This window comes from Anser cygnoides, chromosome 3 (genome assembly GCF_040182565.1).
Source record: "Anser cygnoides isolate HZ-2024a breed goose chromosome 3, Taihu_goose_T2T_genome, whole genome shotgun sequence".
NCBI lineage: Eukaryota > Metazoa > Chordata > Aves > Anseriformes > Anatidae > Anser > Anser cygnoides.
Genome location: NC_089875.1, coordinates 106,065,433 through 106,087,761, shown reverse-complemented (window position 1 = coordinate 106,087,761; position 22,329 = coordinate 106,065,433). Strand labels below are relative to the sequence as shown.

At 41.5% G+C, this 22,329-nt stretch overlaps 1 long non-coding RNA gene across 3 annotated transcripts in view; it reads left to right on the top strand.

Moving 5' to 3' along the window:
- Positions 1 to 22,328, top strand: part of LOC136790521 (uncharacterized) — a 43,834-nt gene extending 21,506 nt beyond the window's left edge. For all 3 annotated transcript variants that reach the window (XR_010830597.1, XR_010830595.1, XR_010830596.1), the window contains 4 exons: positions 4,227 to 4,301; positions 9,768 to 9,885; positions 10,399 to 10,465; positions 22,184 to 22,328. This is a non-coding gene — a long non-coding RNA (uncharacterized lncRNA). The remainder of the gene's footprint in view (positions 1 to 4,226; positions 4,302 to 9,767; positions 9,886 to 10,398; positions 10,466 to 22,183) is intronic.
- The last annotated feature ends 1 nt before the right edge of the window (position 22,329 follows it).

Below are 22,329 nucleotides of genomic sequence, written 5' to 3'. Positions count from 1 at the left end.
TGCTGGCTTGTGGAGGACCTTGCATGAATTTAGTGGAAGAAGGGAGAGTGCAGAAGACATGCTACCATATTTTCCCTTCCACTTCCTTTCTAGTTTCTCCACCATTGTATGCTACTACTTCAGCTCAACTTACTCATGAGCTGTGGTATGACTGTATTTGTGCCTCCTTGCTCATTAGCCAGCAAATAATGCTTGTATGGGCATGAGGCAGGCATTCTACAGTGTGTTTGTACTTGGGCTGATGCATGGAGTGCAAGCATCCTATTGATTCTTTGTATTGCTCATAAACCCGTGTTTGATCAGCAGGACATCGACCATGAAACTCATTTAGAGCTGTTATTTTGGGAAAGCAGGGTGAAGTTTCACATACCATGTGCTAATGTGCAAAGGATGCCATGCTTGTAAAACCAAACCGAAACTTAGCTGGAGAAGCATTAAGCATTCCAGCAGTACACACAGACCAACTTTCCAGTAATTCCTCCAAAATCTTCCCTCTTACAACTTCTCTGCTTAGATCCAAGTTCCATAAATGTTGCTATAATGTTGATAATCTGTTTTAAATCCCTAGCTCCTTCTCTGGGATTTAAAGATGGTGGTGATAATAAAGTAACAACTGGGACCTGGGAAAAGAGAATTTGTGATTTGCAAACTATTCCTGTATTAAAACACTGTTCTTTTTAATTGCAACAACATAGGTGCTTGCTGCTGTGTGGCCAGCTAGGGTAGTTATTTGGAAACAGTGTTAGTTTGTTGTGTGAGGCTTTTGAAAACATAAACACTGCTGTATCTTTCCTGGTGATTTGTTCGATAGAAGCACAACCATTTGTGACGCAAATGTATGTTGCCTCTACAAGGCATGATCTGTAATAAGTCCAGAAACAGATCTGTTCTGCCCCACATATTGCAGTTCAGATTGTCCTTGGTGCTTTGGGGCCTAGGGCTGGAGTTCCTACACAGCAGCACCACATTGCTAATTCATAATTTTCATTCTATAATAGTCATTTAGGTTGGAAAAGGCCTTTAAGATCATCAAGTCCAACCAAGGGCCAACCTAATGTCACCTCAGCTGGACAGTTCACTGTTTGTTGCTGTGAGCATGGATGTACCAACACAGGAGACAGGGGTCCAAGAGAAACTTTGAGTATGTTAAAGCAGCAGGGGCTACACCCCTTTCCCATCTTTATCTTGGTGTCTCAAGCTAGAGGCCTGTTGTATGTGCTAGGGATATGTCATGTTTGGGACACTTAGACCTGTGAGGCAAAGTGAAAGGGGTGGAGCATTTGAGGGTGAGCTGTGTTAGCCATTATTGATGCTAAACCTACCACTTTATTCTGTTTAACTGTGCACAGAAAGATGAACCTCAGCATTACTTTGCCCAGGCAGGAGCTGTAAAAAGCGTGAAAGGTAAGGAGCAATGCTTGTCAGGCATGCACACCCTTCTCACAGACTCCCTGGAGGCCAGCAGAGGATCAAGGCAGGGCTTGTAGGGTCATGGGTCTGTCCTGTTGTCATCTTCCTGCAAGTGCCCTGTTGGCTTTGTGCTAGCACTGAATGCTAGCATTGTGCTAGCATTGAGGGCTGTGAGTTTCCTCAGCCCTCCTGGGGTAGGTTCAGTGTGGCCAGCTCCAAGTGGTTCCTGCAGCTCTCTGTGCACACCAGAGCTACACAGCTCCTTTTATTTATTTATTATTAAATGAAAGCAGAGATGCTTGTCTTGTAAAGTAATTGCTGGGATGATTTTGTCTTCTAGGAAATAAAGCATTGCTGTTCTTAATGCAAATTTAAACAAATGCAACACTGCTCTTAATGGAAACTGCCACGGGGTGTACATGAAAGTTCGTCATGAGAAAACCAGGCTGCTAATGGGCTGTCCCAGGTCTTGCTAGCCACATCTTCTCTTTGAGGACTCCAAGAACTGTACAGATGTCTTTTAATTATACTTCCACAGCTGAATACCCTACCTACTTTGTAGGAACAACCTTTATCATAGGCAATTCACTGTGAAGGATGAAGGTTGCAAATAGATTCCTCTCCCTGTGTGTATTTATTTCATGGAAAGAGGTTCTGGGGGAATAAAATTCTGGGAAAATAAATCCAACTTCACACATGGGAAATATTCTTTCATGTGGAGGACTCCAGCAATTTGTCCTGCTCTTCTGCGACTCATGTATTAGAAGAACTTAGGAACAGTATACCAGAGACTTAGAACATTGCAGTGCTAAATGAGGAAACTCCTTGTCTTCCTTTAGTGTTTAATCTTCCTTCAATGTTTTTGTTTTTCATTTGTAGTTGTATTCATATCACTTAACAGCATTGACTATACAGATCTATTTGGTGAATGGTCTGGGAGGAGGACTTCTGTGGTCCTGGTAGCTGCTGTGACTTTGTGTCCTTGGTCGTGGCATTTTAACTTTCAGGGCTTCTATATGCTGTGCCATGAAACAGCTATAAGAGTAACAACATAGAGAGGTGTAATGGCATATGAGAGTTGCAGGTGTGTAAAATTACCTATAAGTTCCTCAAAGAAAGGCACTCTCTAATGTAAATTATTATGATTATTGGCTTCAATTTCAATCCTTTTGTGGCTCTGGACAATGTATAATAACAATGAGAGCTTTTTTTCTCTACAGCAATTCTAGCTCTGTGAAGCTACTCTGAGCTCTACAGAGCCAAGGCTCCTTATGTGTCCCTTCTTCATTTCCCTTGCCCGCCCCTGCCTGAGACTTTCTAAAACTTATTTCTAACAGTTTGTGGAACATCTGTGATTATAGCTTGTGTGTGAAAAGAAAAGACTTTAAAACATGACTTGGTTGGACTTCAGTCCATTTTGGAAAATGAGAGCTCTGCTGACAAGGCCCTAGGATCCTGGGGTTCTGGGAACAACCTTGGCTATTGCAAAACTTGTGATAAAAATGGAAAGTTAGAAATACTCCGGTCACTTTTTGTGTGTGTCCATCAATGATGGCAGCAACTGAAATGATTCTTCCTTGCAAAGAAGCCTCCTTGTACTTATGTTTTCTTTTTAAGAATCCAGTCTTGTCCTCCTCCATGCCTCAAGCAGAGGTAGCATGGGGTGACCCTAATTGCCCAGGTGGTGTTTTGAACACCACGGGACATGTCTTTCTTCCTGAAAACTGTCGAGCGAAAAAGTGGTTTCTTTCTTTCCCAAGTTTGTTGTCCCCCTGTGTGGGACGCAGTCCTTATTTTGTTTCCTCCACTGCCATTCTCATCCCCCATGTTTCCTTTACAATGTCTTCTCTGTGTTTGGGCATCAATAGCTGGGCTTCACCCTCCTCAGGGCTCCAACTGGTGGGGATTTGCCTTAACAGCCAGTCCTTTTGCAGCAGGGCTTTTTCTAAGACCTCTTGCTCCCCTGGGAGCAGCTGTCAGCCCACACAGCTTGTCCTGAACAAGGGAATATTTGAAGGTTTTACTTAACTCACTTTCACATTTTTTCACAGATTAGTATTTTTTTAAACCCCGTTATGTTGTTTTAATTGAGTCTTGCCACCAAAACAAATGAACATTGTGTCACCACATCTCAGTTCCTTTCATACAACCGCAGCTAAGAGAGTTTGGAGTCTGTGCTACCTGCAGAAATGTTGAAACCAATGCTATGTATAATCTTGATGGATTACATTCAAGCTACTCTGTACATAAATCTGGTCACACCAGAACAAGAACTGTGGAAAGCATATAACATTAATGTATACTCATTACATTCCTCCTTTCACAGCCTCCAAGCCTGTCAGGCTAGCAGGGGGGTGAGGGGCTTCAAGTAATGAGGAGTTAGATTTAAACATTTTACTTAAAATCATTGCAGCTCTTCATCAAACAGGGAGAGCACTTTAAAAAAACACAGTGCTTCTGTCATGTACAATGGGTGTTAAGCAGTAATGAGTTCTACATTTGTTTTCATCAGTTGCAAAGAAGCTGTTCTCATTTTGTAACTTTCTGGAAGAAGGCAAGATTAAAAAAAATACCTTGCAAACTCTATTTAAAATTTATAGTACAGCTTCTACTCCCTTTGAAACCAAAGACAAATTTCCTACTGATTTTATCAGGCGCAATATAAAGTTCTAAAAAGATAAGTGTTATTCTTTCTACTTCATGTAGAAATGTGTCACTGAGTTCCTCCCAGGATGGTATTGGCTATATCTCTACAAGCGTACACCACGGACTGAATGGGGCCCTGCAGTTAACACTTTTTTTCATTTGATTCACAGAACTTCTTCTCAAAAAGAAGGTCCACGTGGCCCACAAGGTGTGGAGGAAGAATATAGAGTAAGCAGCCATGCAAGGTAGGGTATCCCCCTCCATGACTATGGGGTGGCCAGACCAGGAGATCAGTACCTGGAGTGGCACTTTCAAACTGCTGTGCCTCATGTTGGCACTAATCTCTTTCATACATCTGAACTCTCAAAGCCCCTAAGCACCCTTTTTTGTGTAAGTGTGGATTTAATCATCTAACTGAAGTCCCAAATTTGAAACTTTTGCTGAGGAGCCTGGCTGGTTCAGGAGGACAATGCCGTCTTATGTCACACATTTTTTGGAGGAGAGTGGCACATTAACAGCCAGCTCAAAAGGAGGGAATTTCCTTTCCAGGCAGAATGAGCAGGCAGGTCTGCTGCTAATCACCACGTCTGTGGTTTATTTAACTGTGGTTTTTTGTTTTTTTTTTGTTCCTTCAGGCCCTAACAAGTGATAGGGTTACCAGGCTCCATTGCCAGCAGTGTACTGATGACACTAGAGTTTATATCTTATTTCCTACAGCTGCAAACACTGCCAGCACTAAGATTTCACGATGCTGGGGACACCAGCACTGGGATGAGGGAGAGTAGCTTCTAACTGAATTCAGGTGGTGTGAGAGGCTGCAAGGCGGGTGGCTTTCTGGAGAAGGGGAAGCCACTCATCAGTGGAGATCTGCCCCCCTGCCTCTCATCTCTAAAGACCCCTGGCCTTGCTGGGTTTACTGTTGGCTTCATGTGCCCTGAAAAGCCTCCTTTCCAACCCTAGATTTTACTTGGCATCTTTCACTTGGGTGTGAGTTGACGTGATTCATGCATCTGTTACCTTCAGACTGAATTACTGCAATGGAGGATGAAGATGGAGGCAAGTCAGAGATTCAGTTTATGCAAATATCACACTTCTGTATCCTTGGGAAAATGAGCCACTGTCACCCCAAGCCTTGACCTTCCTACTGGTTCCTGGGCTGTCTCTGTGGTTTGGCTCATCAGAACCATGCGTTAGTCACTACCATGCCTGGTTTGCTATGGCCAAGCTTGCAAGGCCAGATCCTGCTCACAAAAGCTACTCTTTAGTCACCTTTGTCCTGTGATTCACATGCCTGTGTTGGCATGCAGGTTCCTTCCTCTGAGCTTGGCCATGGTTTGCCAGTTGGCATGCTGTTGTTACACTAATAGTAGATACAAGGTCCCTCCATGCTCCTCATTGCTCTGTTGGGGTTGAGGTTTGAGAAATTCTAGCTACCCTTCATTTTAGCTAAACCCAAGGGCACCACTGCATGCAAATAAAGAGAATTTCATAGTCCCTTATAGACCTCCATGTATAGAAATAAATAATATTTGTACTTAATAATCGTGGAATATTCTAGCATATTTATAAGCATCATCTTTTAATACTGTTATGTTCCTTGACATTCAAGTTTTGTCTCCAATCAAGAATAAGTAATTTAATTGCTGAGACATCGAAGTCTGCGCTTTCTGGTCTCTCTGTGATTCACTTCTCTGGGTTCCTAAGAAGTTGGTTTGCTCAAGGTGTTGTAGCTGTTGTTAACCTTGAGAGTAACACACGGGCCACAGCTGATAGAGATAACAAAGCACATGCTGTTAAAAAAAAACAAACAATCAAACCAACCCCTCTGTTCTAAGACCTGATGTTGTTAATAGTCCTTGATCTTCACTGGATGCTTGTGAACTTGATGGTGTGCTTCAAGGATAGACTCCTTGTATTTGGAGTTTTAACTAACAGGCATCCATGCTGTGGGATGCATGTTGAGATAGCGTTAGGATCAGAATTACTGAACCGTGTTATAATCCAGTCTGGCATCACGTCTGAGATTACCCAGTCAGCATCAGACTCCCTCAGATCAGGTGGCTGTTGAAGCTCAAGTTGGCAGTCACAGAAAACAAGAAGAATTGGAAATTGGGATCAGAGTTGGTGACATGACTGTCTCAAATGATCATAGTTATGTCAGTGATTTCCTGAATTTTATCCTTCTATTTAAAGATGGGCCCGTATATGAATACTATTTCTGAGTTCTTCTGGTTCTTTACAGTAACTGTATTCATTTTGATTCTACAAAGCTAAATCAGGATGGGTTAACCCAGAAATCACAGTGACATAATTAATACAAGGCAAATAGACGTCACGTTACAAGACAATATGGGCAGAACCAGCCTTATTAAATGTGGGGGCTGCACTCTCACAGAGCCTATGTTGCATCCCATTGAGTGAATGCCCAAGATGGGGGAAGAAAAAAGTCCCCAGTAAATCTGCATTAGTAGGACTGACTGTATTTATTATGTACATGTAGGAAAAATGATGTGTAGAAAAAAAGAGGTTCTAAACAGAGAGAAATGCGTACATTTGTTTTCAACACAGCATGCTATGTGTAACACTGTCAGGCTAATTGGTAGTGGACTGCATGACTCCAGACTCAGTTTAAATCCTGAAATTCCAAGACTGGAGAGGTTTCTTTTGAACTCGCTGAGTGAGAGAGACTGAATTTTGGATGCATTTGGGGTAGCTGACTTCAGACCCTTGCAACAAAAACACATATGATATAATGGATATCTGATTTGTGATATGTCTCTGGGTACCTCTTCCTGTGACTTAGGCTGATAATGGGCCCAGCAGGCATGCACAATGCTTCTTGTGCCATAATCACAACAGATACACAAGGATGGGAATGGCACTTAAGTGTGGAATAGTTGAACGCAGCCTCTGGCTTTTGCCCATAGGCATGAACAAATCAATTGAAGCCCCTCCCCTTCTAATTTTAGCCACAGAGACGGTGCTTTTGGATAAATTTATAACTGTTGTTGATTTCTTTACTTACAACTTGCACGACTTGTTTAAACAGCATTGCTGATTTGGAGTTCTCTTGCAACGTCTTTGGAGGGCACTGAAGACAGACTATGCCTGACCCCAGGGGAGTAGAGATGTGGTTTCAATAAGTCTTATTTACTCATTCTTTCTGCAACCCAGGAATAGCCGTCATGTTTTTCACCTGGAGTACTAGTTTGTCCAAGGCACAACATGTCCCCACATACTGCTTTCTGTCTTCATACCAAAGAGGAACCACAGGGGTTAAGCACATCCTTTTGCTGAAAGGCTGCCTTTGTGTTTCCTATCATTGCCCTTATTGCTTCCCTGTGAGTCCTGGATATAGGAAAGAATTGTACCTCTGGAATTGAAACGTCTTTATACTTCCCTTGCAGGAGACGAGGTTAAAGATAACATGATGTTAATTGCCTGTTGCTGTAATGTACTCTGTAATGTCCTTGTGGAAAAGCCCATGTACTTTTGGAATACAAGCAAACTACACAAACTCAGTACAAACTTAATCCCCTGGTTTGCCACAGACTGTGTGCCCTTGAGCAAGTTAGTTGGTCTCTTGTGTGACTCAATTTCTTATGAATACAATTGAAATAAGGACATTTCTGTATTGTTTTTGTATGCTGGGGTGAAAGTGCGTTAAGGACTGTAAAACACTTGTAGTCTATGATGGCCACACCATATAAACCAGTAAGGCAGTTTTTCTTCTTTAAAACCTGAACAAAAAACCTGGTCAGAGGAGACTGGGTTATCCACGAGGTGTTTCAGCTCTCGCTGAGCTTGCCTGTGCCAGCATGCTGTACTGCCTTCTGTGTCACTGGTAATCAACGTTTCTCTTCTGCAAAGGATTCACTGAAGGAGCACCATTTACTCCATCTCAAACAATGCAGGTTGGCTAAAATCTCTGGGAATGCTCATCACAGGCAGTAAGCTTTGAGGTGATGCTAACACCTCATCTGGGGCTGCTAGCCAGAGGACTCTGCTGGTGCTGTGGTAGTTACTGGAGATGGTCAGGGCTTCTCTTCTGTCCTGCATCAACCCCCATCACTGTAGTTCATTGCACACAGCATCTCGCATCAGATCTGTCCCGTTAAATCAGTGGAATTATTTAAATAAATTACTTTTATTAATTTATTATATGAAAAATTTTAGAGCAAATTCCTTTGATGTGTGATATCCTAATCACACCCGCAGGGCATTAGCAGGCACAAGGCACATCTGAGTGTCTCTAATTCCCTAGTGGTGTGATTATATCTCATAATATTCACAACCCCCTGGAGCTTCTTTACTGGTATAAATAAATCAATTATTTAAGTCAAATACTTTGATCATTAGAAGCTGCCAGTGAGTGCTCAAATGCCTGAGCTGTGCAAGTCACCAGGAATGATCTTGCCTCTCAAAATGCTGAGCAGCCGAGCTGAGTGCTACCAGCACTTCATTTCAATCTGCTTTATAAATTAGATTAGAAGTCAGTTCCCAATACTTCATCCTGGATAGCAAGGAAGGGAGAACTTTACAGGGGTGGAATTATGAGATATTGCTGCCAGCAGATCCTTTTATCATTTAACACTGCTGTCATAGGTTAAATATGAGCTACTGTTCATATTAACTAATAGCTATTATACAGAAAACTGACACAGAGATTCCGGCTAATGCACCATGAACCTGATTCACACACGCTGCATCATATTAACTATTATTTGCACATATGGATGGAAAGGAGTTTTGAGTCACTTGGGATATATGGCAAATTAGCATTTTATATCATATTAATGAAGTGCTAATTGCTCCTTGCAACCTTTTTTTGTGCAAATTGAATGGGTCCTATTTGCATTGTCATGTAACTGCTGTATTACCTTGCAGCACTTTCATAATGAAGAGGCAGCACAGAGTTCATCAAGGCAAAATATTAGCAATTGTGAGAGAATTAGTTATGAAACTAATAATGTTTAAAGTTGAGCAAAAATACTGCCGTTGACTTTGGTTTAGCTTGGAAATATCTTTTATTAACAGGCTTTATAATGTATCTTTCATTTCACATACATTAAACTGACAAGAAAATTTTTATAAACACAGCTCCCTGCTCCAATATTTTCTTCTGCAGTTCTTGTTCATCAGTGTTTTACATTTTTCCTGCGAAACATAACCAAAAAAAAAAGGAACTTTTTTTTTGCTGACCATTTTTTTTCTAAAATGAATCACAAATCTGGAAGTTTGCGAAAGTGTGGAACAGGAGACTGTCTCTGAAGATATTGAATTTACAGGTGTCTGTGAGTGTAACCAAACAGCAACAAAGTCTGTAAAACAATTTAAGAAATGTCAAAGATGCAGCAGTCTTAAAAATAATTTGCAGAATCTTGTTAACTGTCACAGATAAAAATCCTCCGTAAAATACGATGTGGTATTTTCAGCCAGGACAGGTATATGTGGGGAGTAGGAAAAGGTGGAAAAAAAATGAGAGAAAAAATTGAAAAGTAATTTCATGCTAACTCAGTGATGTTTCCATGATTGCAGAGAAAGCATGATTAATTTCTGAAGCTTCTGTGGGTAAAGCACCCTGACAAAATGACATAAGTTCATATTGGAGGATTTAAATGCATTTGCCAAAAAAAAAAAAAGCTGAAAAGTAGCACAGCCCCTTGCCAGTCAATTCATCCCAACTGAGGGCCTGCACCTTTTCTTTTCAGTGGAGTATCGGTTATGGACAGATTGCGAGTTACAGCCGAAGGCAGTATGACAGCTTTATTGCTGTTGCGTGAGCAACATTTTCTTTGATTGGGAAACAGGCTGAGGACTTGCAGAAAGGTACGTACAAATAAACACTTCCTGATATTTGTTTTATTAAAAGAAAAACTCTTAAAAAACTCTTAATACAGACTGTCTAGTATTTTCCTTATCTTTTACTATCACATCATGTAATCATTGGCCTACGTGTTTATCAAAATCCCAGCTTCAGAGAAAACTGAATGAAGCAACTGTGTATAATACAGCCTGTCAGAAAATACATTCTCAAGTGACCGACAGGAGGGGAATTAGGACTTGCATCTCAAACAGACATCCTGAATGTTCTATCCAGCTGTACAAACAATTGCACAGGACCTTGTCCCAGGTAGGGATGAAGCAATGCAGAAAGTAGAGACCTTCTTGCTGACTTAAGAGAGTTTCCAAACAAGCACAAGCAGCTCAGCATATTTTTCAGACCTGCAGCCTAGATAGAGACATTTGCAAATTGCTTTGTTTTGCCCTGTATGTGATGTTGGCTTACCTGATGTAAAAAATGTGGCTCATCTGGATTTCAGCTATATTCTGTCCACCCAGGGTCCAAACCAGAAAAACTTGATTATGGCGCTACTTGCATCTGATCCATTCCGAACCAAAGGAATAGGTGAGCTGGACAAAACTGGCTTTGTAGCAATATCTGCTCTTTTTTTTTTTTTTTGGCTTTGTGAAAAGCTTTCCACCCTGTCTACATAAAGTTAAACTTGTTGAAGTTTCTATGGGGAAAAATATATATATATATATATATAATCCTTAAAAAATATAAATATATGTATATATATATGTATATATTTCCTTAAAAGTACTTCATAGCTATTGCTATGGCATTCTTGGAGATTTCAGTAGATGATTGTGAGAATACAAATATTATTTTATTGGTAAAGTCTGAATGCCTCAGCAAAGTCTTACCTGACAGCAGGGCACTGAAGACTGCTGTATAAAATGTGTGTCAGAGCTGAAGTTTTAATGGACTTGTTAGTTATCACAGTAAATGTGGACCCTGCAGGGAGTTGTTTATGGGATGTAAGAAGATGAGGAGGTCCTGGGTGTGGACAGGAGAAAAGGGCGATGTGGCAACCACAGGAATTTTATGGGTTTATGTTAAACAAACAGCTGTGGTAACATCAGGAGGTTATCAGGAGCCTGAGGAGATCCAAGAGCCAAGCTCTGGTAGAGATAGAGGAATGAGATGCACAAACACGCTTCCCTGCTGACAGGTAGGGTTGCACTGTTATATTCCTTGGCTAGTCCAAATGGGTCCGGGAGAGGAGCCGAGCAGAAAAGGGAACTGTTGGTAAATGAGGAAGGCTGCTTCTTGCTTCACAAGCCACTTCCTGTGTTACAGGCTCATCTCTTCTCCAGCCATTGCTGACAGGAATCCTTGCTGAGCTTTGGAGGCCAACACTGGGCTACAGAGCTTTTAATCTCTAGTTAGTTTAAGCTTAAGCTGGTGGCTACCAGAAGTCAGTGATGAGCAACCCAGTGTTTGGTGAGAAATCAGCTTCACAACCATTTCCCGCAGTTGCTTCACCTGCAGGAAAAGCCACCCTGGATTTCCTTGACTGGCACTTTTTTTTTTTTTTGGCTCTTTTCCCAGAGAAATGGGGCTCTGAGTGAGCACAAAACAGAGCCACCAAGTGCATGCCAAGCAGGGGATGGCAAATGGGGCTTCGAGACACCTTGTTGTGACGGCATGAAGGAAATTTCATTTCTGCTGCTGAGATACATATCTCTTTGTCTTTAAAAAAAAAAAAGGGGGGGGGGAGGGGGGGAAGGAACACTTCCTTCTATGGGCTGATGAGTAAGAAGCTTTTCAGACACCTAAAATGAGTAATGTGAAAAATTAATAGTTTGGAGTCCAAAGCAAAGTTTGTGTGACCTCGGAAGGGGGAGGGGGGAGGAGAAGGCAAGAGAGAGTCTTTAAGGGAATGACAAGAATCCAAAAATATTGATTTCAATTTGTCATGGGAGAGAGCAGGAGAAACAAGCCATTGGAACAAGTTCTTGAAACTTCCCACTAGCTGGAATGTCTTACAGCAGAATGAAAACAAACAATCCTATAAGGTTTGCCTTCCCAGAAAAGATTAAGTCCAGTCCCTCTAGCCTTGCTCACTGTCTCTGGCAGCATCTGGTCCTGTCTGAAAAAGCAAAGAATGCAGAATTTTGGGAGCATTGGTCTGGTACTGGTGGTTTGTGGGGGGGAAAAAAGGGGAAAAAACTATGCAGGACATCTTACTCCTCCAGTAGAACAAATGGGGAGAAACAGAAAAAGGGAAGAAATGAGGAGAAGCCATCAGCAGCACCATGAGCTCTCCTATGGTCTCTTCCTTCTGGCAGCCCCTCTGTCTTTCCCCAGATGTGGAGTCCTTCCTCACTGCAGATTTCCCAGTGTGTCCTGAGCACGTGAACGTGTTGGAGGTGGAGTTGTATTTCGAGCTGTTGTGTATTTTGGATTATTCATGTAAGATCACTGTCTCATGAATTTGGGCTCCTGGTTTAGTAGCCCAAATAAATCCTGCCTGAAATAACCAAGTTTTCCACTGATAAAGAAGGGTGCAGTGTACATACATATGTCTGTCCCCAACAGGCCAGGCAAGAAGGAAGCTTTCATATTTGTCTTGACGTTTTCCTCTTTAATACAGGGTCCAAGCAAAATCACAGTCCCTGCGACTTGGCATCTTCAAGAATAATGAAGTGTCTGAAACAGGATGGTAAATTTAAATTTGGAAATGGATTAAAATCAATGCATCCTAAGGTGACTGGGCTATTAACATGAGATGAACTTTCTTGTGACCTATAAGCATGCAAAGATTGACACCTATACAGGATCAAAGGAGCTTATGAAAGGCTAAGGAGTACATGAGAGGAAATTGAAAATGTGTAGGTTGTCGATCTTGAGAGCGGCTTTTATTAGTTATTGTACATAATAACTATTGTGTCAGAAATGAAAGGGATTAACTCTCACCCAAGGTACTGCACCTGAGCAAATATTGTCTTGCCTGGGTGAAATTTGTGCCAACACAAAGAGGACCTGGTACGAGGCTATGTACTGCTTAAGTCTCACTTAAGTCTTCAAAATGAGGATTATGCAGGATTTTAGTGGTGAAAAATATCAGGACAAATTTCATCCCTTATATTACTGCAGTGTGTGTCTCCAGGGCTTTTGAAGTAATGTAGAGTTGCACCAGAACACATCAAAGCAGTTGGAAAGTACTTTCTCTGCAGTCTGACCACTTCCCAGATTTGGGAGTTTCTCATGTCACTGAACTTAAGTTCTGCAAGGCTCTTAGAGAGAAGGACAGAGAAGCTAGCTGGATGAGTGGGCTTTAACAGCTGAATGTATTGTTCCCTGCTGTATTTTCCAATGGCTCAAATGCTTTGGTCTGTGTGAGCAAGCAGGTGAATATTTTTGCTGTGGTCAGGAGTTTTTCAGAGAAATACTGTAAATATGGGACTGCAGATGATAGATTGCTATTGGAAGTGTGAATAGAAACCATTTGAAATTTCAGAATAAAAGTAACAATCATTTTAGGAAAAAGGGTATATTTTTCATGCTGAGTCCGTATGTCTAGATCTGCTGTCAGCAGATGACATCCACCTTTCAATCACACTCTTGCATCTGTACCCAGTTTGCACACCTCTTGCTAAATATTTTCCTGTTTGTGGAAGAATGGTGAAATGGTTTCACAAGAATATAGACCATTCTCTTGACAGCCGTTCCCGTATTTAATTGTCTGTTTTCAGTGATAAGGCGTGCCTATGTAATCTGGACTCTAACCACCAGAGGGGAAAGAAATGGGAAACAATCTTGTGTACATGGTGTTTTCAGAAAAGCCTGTCTTATTTTTTTGGGGGAATCCTGTATTTATTATAACTGCCCTTCCTCCTGCCATGACACAGGGAGGGAGGAAGAAATGGGGAACTTCATGGGGTATTTCTGTAAAGCCCCTTCTGTGTGTTTGTCCTTTTCAAGATACTGTGAGGATACCTTGTAGAGATGTCTTATTTTTTTCCATGTATATTCTAAGACATTAACATCAGTAGAGGGGAGTGAGAGGCTTGGGGGCACTGTCCTATAAAACTGTTCCTTCTGAGAGGTTGTTTGAAACTGCTTTGAAAATGTCAATGTTTCTGAGGAGTTTGTGGTACCTTCTACCCTCCTAATACTTTCCACATCATAAAAATACTTCCTTTTGCTATAAAGCTAGAATAGAGCACTAAGTCCTTGCTCTGTGGCTGGCATACTAAAGTTATTGGTTAGTCTGAGGAATCATTTTACACTTTTTTTCTCCTTGATTTTTTTTCTGAAATCCTTTGTAATCCAAATGTGTTCTGATCTGATTTTATTAGATTCATTTGCCCTGTACTCCCTTCTTCCCCTTACCATATTTAATTTAGACTTGCACATATAACTGTAAGCACGGTATTTTTATGTGTTGCATTAACATAGTGGCTGTGTTCTGATCTGAAGGTGATAAGTGATCTGAGGAAGCCAGATCAATTCTGACTTGGGTTAAAAAAATAATCACAGATCTTTCCTTATTGGCTTGTATGGTTCCCTACTTTCCTCGCAATCCAGAGTAGAGCACCAGAGCAAAGATTGTTCCTCTTGGTGAAAGGAAATCTAATTTACTAGGTATAAATGATATTATAATCAGCACCTTTATGGGTAGTGGCAATTGTATGAAGTTTGTTGGCTGACAAAATCGATCCCATCCTAGTCCTTCCTGTGTGTCTTGGGATACTGTGTTTCTTGTATTGCCCTTGCCAGTATCTAGTGATCCCAGAATTTCTTACATGGCTTTTGCTGGCAAAACTGTCAGCTTGTTGTTTGCTCCTTTGAATAGCTGGTAATCAGTAACAACAGTATTTAGAAATGAGAATGATTTGCATACCAGGAGCCCTGTATGCTTCTCTGACATATGAGGAGGCCATAGGGTGGTGGTGGGTTGCCTTACCCTTCATTTAATATGTGCCTGGTGTAGGAGCACTGCAAATCAGTTTATTGTCCTCACAGGAGCCCCGTGAGGTTGGCAGTACTACTGTCACCATTTTATAGTTTAGGACATCTTTGGCAGAACAAAATCAAATGACATAACCAGCCTTCCTCTACTATATATCACATAGTGATACGTAGAATATGGGAATTCTGTCTTGCAGAACCTTAAACCTCCTTTCCAAATTTGGCTGAAGGCTGCATTCAACTTAATTTGTATCCTAGTCAAAATGGCTCTGTCTCCAGCTCCAGCTTAATTGCTAATTCCCTAATTTCCCAAATAAAAATATTGCAATAATTCTCGTGTCATGTTTACAAAGTACATGGATGTAAAGGGGAAGTCTCAGAGGGAGTCAGATCACAGATGTTAAAACTTGCACCTGCGTGGCTGTGACTGAGCTGTAAGTACAAGGCAAGAACCTTTTAGTACTAGGTAAGTTTCTAGGGAATGTTTCCTCTCACAGTGTCACAGAATCAGACTGGTTGAGGTTGGAAGGGACCTCTGGAGATCATCTAGTCCAACCTCCCTGCTCAAGCAGTGTTACCTAGAGCAGGTTGCAAAGGATCACATTCAGGCAGGTTTTGAATATCTCCAGAGAAGGAGATTCCACCACCTCTCCAGGCAGTCTGTTCCAGCACTCTGCCATCTTCAGAGTAAAAAAGTTTTTCCTCATATTCAGATGAAACTTGCTAGTTTTCAGTTTGTGCCCATTGCTTCTTATCTTGTCACTTGACACCAATGAAAAGAGTCTGGCTCCATCCTCTCAACACCCTCCCTAAATGTATTTAGAATCTTAGAATCATTTAGTTTGGAAAAGAGCTCCAAGACCATCAAGCCCAATTGTTAACCTAGCACTGCCAGGTCTACCACTAAACCATATCCCTAATCATCACATCTACATAGCTTTTTAAATAACCCTAGGTATATACCCCCATCTACTTCCCTGGACAGCCTCTTCCAATGTCTCACAACCCTTTCAGTAAAGAAATTTTTCCTAATATCCAGCCTGAACCTCCCCTGGTACAACTTGAGACCATTTCTTCTTGTCCTATCCCTTGTTGCTTGGGAGAAGAGACCAGTCCCCACATCTCTATATCCTCCTTTGAGGTAGTTGTAGAGAGCAATAAGGTCTCTCCTGATCCTCCTTTTCTCTAGGCTAAACAACTCCAGTTCCCTCAGCCACTCCTTATAAGACTTATTCTCTAGACTCTTCACCAGCTTCACCGCCCTTCTCTGGACACGCTTCAGGGCCTCAATGTCCTTCTTCTAGTGAGGGCCCCAAAACTGAGGACAGTACTTGAGGTGTGGCCTCACCAGAGCTTTAATAAAGTCTGGTTAACAACAACTACAGCCTTTCCCTCATCTACTAAGCAGGTCATATTGTCATAGAAGGAGATCAGGATAGTTAAGGAGGACCTGCCTTTCATAAACCCATGTGGTGCATAGGGTTATTCCTCCTTAGGTGCAGGACCCTGCTCTTGCCTTTGTTAAACTTCATGAGGTTCCTCTCCGCCCAACTCTCCAGCCTGCCCAGGTCTCTCTGAATAGTAGCACAGCCTTCTGTATCAGCTACTCCTCCTAGTGTTGTATCATCAGCAAACTTGCTGAGGGTGCACTCTGTTCCATCTCCAAATCACTGACAAATAAGTTGAACAGGACTGGATCCGGTAATGACCACTGGGAGACACCACTAGCTACAGGTCTCAAACTAGACTGCACCACTCACTGTCCACTCATTTAACCTACACTTCCTGAGCTTACCTAAGAGGATGTTGTGGGAGACAGTGTTGAAAACCTTTCTGAAGTCAAGGTAGACGACATCCACTGCTCTCCACTCATCTACCCAACCAGTCATTCCATCGTAGAAGGCTGTCAGAGTGATTAATCATGATTTCCTCTTGGTAATCCATGCTGACCTGATCATCTTCTTTTCCTTCACATGCTTAGAGATGATCTTCAGGATGAGCTGTTTCACCTTTCCAGAGATGCAGGTGAGGCTGACTGGCATGTAATTTCCTGGGTCCTCCTTCTTGCCCTTTTTGAAGACTGGAGTGACTTTGGCTTTCTTCCAGTCTTCAGGCACCTCCTCTGTTCTCCATGACCTTTCAGAGATGTTGGAGAGTGGCCTATCAGTAACATCTGCTCACTCCTTCAGCTTTCATGGGTGCATCCCATTGGGGCCCATGCATTTGTGGGTGTCAAGTTTGCCTAAATGATCTCTAACCTGATCCTTGACTGATGGAAAGTTTTCCCTTCTACAGACTTTCTCTTTTATCTAGGGTCTGGGATTCCTGAGGGCTAGTATTAGCTGTAAAGACTGAATAAAAGAAGACATTCATTAACCATCTTTTCTGTATCCTTCATCACGAGGGCACCCACCCCATTTCAGCAGTGGGCTCACATTTTCCCTAGTCTTTTTTTTTTTTTTTGTTAAGGATGTATTTGGAGAAGCTGTTCTTGTTGTCCTTGATGTTCCTTGCCAGATTTAATTCCAAATGGACTTTAGCCTTCCTCATTGCATCTCTGCATACTCTGACAAAATTCCTATATTCCTCCCAAGAGGCCTGTCCTTTATCCCACATTCTGTGTACTTTCTTCTGATTGAGTTTTGCCAGGAGCTTCTTGCTCATCCATGCAGGTCTCCTGTCCCCTTTTCTTGACTTCTTCCTCATAGGGATACACTGATCAGTGGTCAACATCAAGTTTTGGAAAGCAGGATGGTTTTCCTCCTTCAGTATGTTTTTGATACATCATGGCAAAAGTAAGGGGATATCCATTACTTTATTATTAGGAGGAAAAAATGCATTTAGATTTTTGTTTTGACCAACTTCCTCACACTTTGATGAAGAGCAGAGCAGAAGGGGGGAGAAAAAAAAGGGGAGACAGAGAGAGAGGTCAGAAGTTTTTTGCCCTATTTATTTCTAGAAAAAATATAGTGAGTTTATTAGTATGGCATTTTCAGTGGAAATACAGTATTTCTGCTGGACAAAATGCAAGAATGTTTTATCTCATGGAATTTCCCACTCAGGAATGGAAAAGTTCTTCTTATTGCCGTGGCTGCCTCAGCTCCTAATATGGATTTAGAAAGTAGCTCAGAAATACCCATAAGGACCCAAAGACACAGCTGTCATGAAGACTTTGCAAACCCTTAAAGGGACAAACAAAAAAATGTCAGGAGAAAACTATGCGATAGAAATTATCAGTTTCTAAATAGAAAGGATCCTACACTTTGCCACTGAGTTACTAGCCGTTCATTTGGATTTCTATCACAGCAGGTTCTGCCTAGAGTACACTATGAAACTTGTTTTGTTTTTGCTTCATGTGCACTGAGCCCAAGCAAAGGCCTTCTGTGAGGATGTCAGTGCCATTTTGCTCTTAGAGATTGTAGCTTTCACCTTGATGCAGTCTTGTAATGACAATACTCTTGTTCATCCTTGTTTTGATGTCCTTTTGATGTAAAACACATTTTCTGAATGAATAGATTTGCCCCTTGTTTATAATTCATATTGCTAAAGCCTATTGTCGCTGACTTTTTAATTATGCAGCATTTAAGTCCAGAGTTCATTTTCTTTCATAAGAATCCTGAGGGCTGTTGAATACCCAAATCCCACTTTTGGTTCAGGAAGTCCATGAATCACAGGCTGCTGCAGGGCAGTGTACTGAGGAAATATGGCATGCTTACCCTGATCTCATACTTTTCCTAAGTTTGTGTGCTGTGGCCTCACCTGGTACAGCATCTTTATGTCCCTGTGCACACAAAATGTATGTATGTCTTAATTCCTCATGCCTTTTTTTGGACCTCACTTACTGCATTTCCTATTATGCAACTGAAAGTCACTTATGAGAAAGTAAACATGTTTTAGAATAATATTTTAGCAGAAGTTCCAGGCTGTATATGTGTTAGTAAAATAGACAGGGTCAGGAGCAGTAACATTAGTGATCTGTGGTGTTTAACTGTTAGCATTCTCCCTAGTATGATGCTAGTGCCAGCCAGTGCTCTCCCTGGTGGCACATGAATACGGCTTAAGGCAGCAGCACGAGCCAGGGGCTATTCCAAGCAGGCAGATATGGATGAGGACAACTCTTTGGGGAGCGAGCAGAAGGAGAGAGTTTAGCCATATGGACACGAGCTGTGCCATCAAACTTGTGCTCAGGGGCAGGGAATTGGCCCTGGACTGTTTTCTTTTCTATTCCAAGGCAGGCCTGTTGATTTCTGCGCTGCGGTGCCAGCTCCTAAGGCAGAATGCATGTACAGCTCTCTGCATACAAGAGGTAATGCTAATGACTGGCTCGCACTGCAAAATATGTCACAGCGAACTTCAAGAGGATTGTTTATGTCCCCAGAACTCTGAGCTGGAATAATGGCTCTAATTTTTTTATGCACATTTTGACAGCTTGTTATGTTTTATTCCGTAAAGCTAAATGTGGTCTCAGAATCTTGGAGTTACTGCTACTAGGTAATACTAGGGAGGGATTTTTGTTTCTGAGCAGAACTTTTCCCTTTTGTAAAGACTTGAAACCACTGTCCTTTTGCCTGTGTATCTGTTTGAGAAAGAATGGTGAAACTGAGGAATGATGTGGCCTAGGTGCACAACTGAGCAGGAACAGATTAACTTTGCATCAACAGTGAATGCTTGAATAACCCAGTAACCAGTGACCTTAGAGTGGGACCTGTCACACTCAGACAAGGACTGTGGCACTCTGTCCTGTAAATGCTCCCATGCTCTCTAATATGACTCAATTTCTGGTTTAGATCTGCTAAATGATACAGTTTAGGCTACTGCCGTAGGAGAGGCTCAGTCTGTTTTACTCCATGAAGGACTTAAAGGCAGTTAGACCCCTTCTGGTTTGAGTAAGTTGTATCCTTTATGGAAGTGATTGTATAATTTACATACCTGTAGTGTTTCCTGTGTCTAATATAATGAGTTAGTTTTGATAATACATTTACAGCTAATCAGGTTGTTCATAGGAGTGTAGAATAATTTTGTAAATCAGTAGGATATGATTTTGGAAGGTTGTAAGGTGATTTTTACCAAAGAACTGGCTGGTAGGAACATTGGTGAGGAGGGATCTGGTTCTTTGCTAGTATGTGTTATTATTTCATATTTTGGTGTTCAAGATATGTGAATGTGGTTCTACAAGAGTATGTCAGGAAAGAAGAGACCAGATACGATTGCAAAGAAGCATTTATTACGGGATTTGACAGGTTCCATTTTATGTGCTCACATGCTTCCTGTACCTCATATGCTTCCTAGACTGTATGAGAAAAAAAAGGGAGTTTAAATGAAAACAAAATAAAGCACAAATATAAAACTAAAGCACCAGACTTTGGATTCTTTATAAATTTGGGTTTCTTTTCTGTTCTCTATAGCAATGTATATTCCATTAAAAAAATAATGTCAGGAAACATTCCCGAGTACTCTATTGTCTACACTTGAAGTGCTAGAAAAGTCCCTGGCTGGGTTTTGGCCAGGTCCAACTAGGACTCTCCCAAATAATTTATTGGTGCCATTCAGGGATTAGCTCCCACCAGGACCCCATTCTGTATAGGTACATGGCCATCTTGTTCTGGAGGCTAAGAGGGTTAAATAGAATGGACAGGGATCATCTGTAACCAGTAGCTGTAATCCCCCTACACAGTCCTAGGCTTGTTCAATTTTCTAGTATAGATGTAGATAATGCAAACTTACTTCTACACCATATATATTTGGAAACAGTTGAAGCAGGCAAGGGGAAAAAAGAGTATGTTTAACCTAATCCAGGATATAGGGGGATGACAGAAATCACATTAACACAGACTCTTAATTCCTTGCTGAATATCTTCTGTTGGCTCTACGCAGTAGTAGCACAAGAAAAATAATTCATGATGGGCCAGTGTGGATCCCTGGAGTCTCAGTAGAGACTGCTGAGAGACAAAGCTGTAAATATGTCATGATAGACTGAAAAGAAAGAGGTACCACTCTAGGGGAGAATTCAGTGCATAAGCATTGGCTAACACTCCCTAACCTGAGTGACAGTCTGTGAGACAGGCTGATCATTGCCTTTGGGCTTCCGTTCTACATGTAATTAATGTATTATTCTTATTTTTTTTTAAAGCTTCCTCTTACCCATTACTCCAACAGCACAGTTTCCATGGCCAAGCTTATTTACAAATCACAATCACATGAAGAATGCCAGTTACTGCTTCAGACACAATGGGAAGCTGTTACTCTGCTGCTGTTACAGAAACACTGATAAGAATGATCAGGTTACCATTCATTTATTAACTTCTTAGTCAAAGGTTTAACTAGGTTTATAATCCAAGAGAGAGAGCTGCTGCCACAGTAGCATTCATGTGCAAAGTCTTTTACCATCAAATTCTGGTGGTAATGATTTGGTTTTCTTGCTCTTGTCCTGAGGGACTGCTATTAATGACCAAAGCCAAGGTGACAACTGACTGCTTTGGTAGCCCAAGCAGGAAGATTTGTATGAACATGGAGAGTTAACCGAATTCCAGCCTCTTTTGGGTTGTTCATTCATATCAGGATGTGAGTCTCGTATTGCACATATCTCATAGGGATGTCATTCTCCAGGTTTATCAGGATGGCACTCTTATTTAGTTCTGTAATCAATGTGACAGTTACCTGTTCACTAAAGTAACTTCCTGGAAAAACAGTGTGAAAATCACGTGCGTTAATCAGTGATTTATGGCTTTTTAATGTAATCAAATGCAGCTGAAAATGTTGATATATAAGAACTTAGGCCAAGTCGTGGCTATAACCTTATCTCAGAACTGCCTAAGAGCACTGCATGCTCCTCTGTCCTTTTCGTAATTAGGCAGAAATTTGTTCCGTTTCCTGAAACGTTTGCTGTTCCTCTTGTTAGCACTGCCAGAACTTGAAGGTCGTTGAAGAAATGAGCCATTGGGAGTCTAACGTAAGTGCACCATCAGTGCACTCTGCTGTTGTCATTCCCAGGCTTTGCTTAGTCTTAGCATAAAGTATCTAGTTTCTTTTCGGAAATGGCTGGTTCTGACACACAGTGTAGATTGCACAGCCTATCTTTTATAGGAGTTGCCTTGAACTCTGTTTCATCTTCTGAAATACATGTAGCTCATCCCTAGCTGTGTCCCCTTCTCAGGCAGGAGACACTGGCAGCAAGAAGTAGATGGTGGAGTTCCTGCCAGCAAGTTTGTCATTTTATTTGGCTGCTGTAGGGTTTTTTGATACACTACCATGATTTTTTTTCTTGTCTGTGAATTCATGTGAAAATGAGTTATGAAGCTGAGGCCTGGCCTGCATTAGGAAGTTGTTTTAAATTAATTTGCTTTAAATTAATTTTCTCTACAGTCAAATGGGGCCTGTGGGTGTTTGGAAAGGCCAGCTATCAAACAGTTTCCTATTATCATACACCCTGGGAAGAAGTTCTCATTTCATACCCCTGCTCCAGAGAGGTTCACCCTTCAGGACAATAGGGTGGTAAGTTTTCTGGCAAA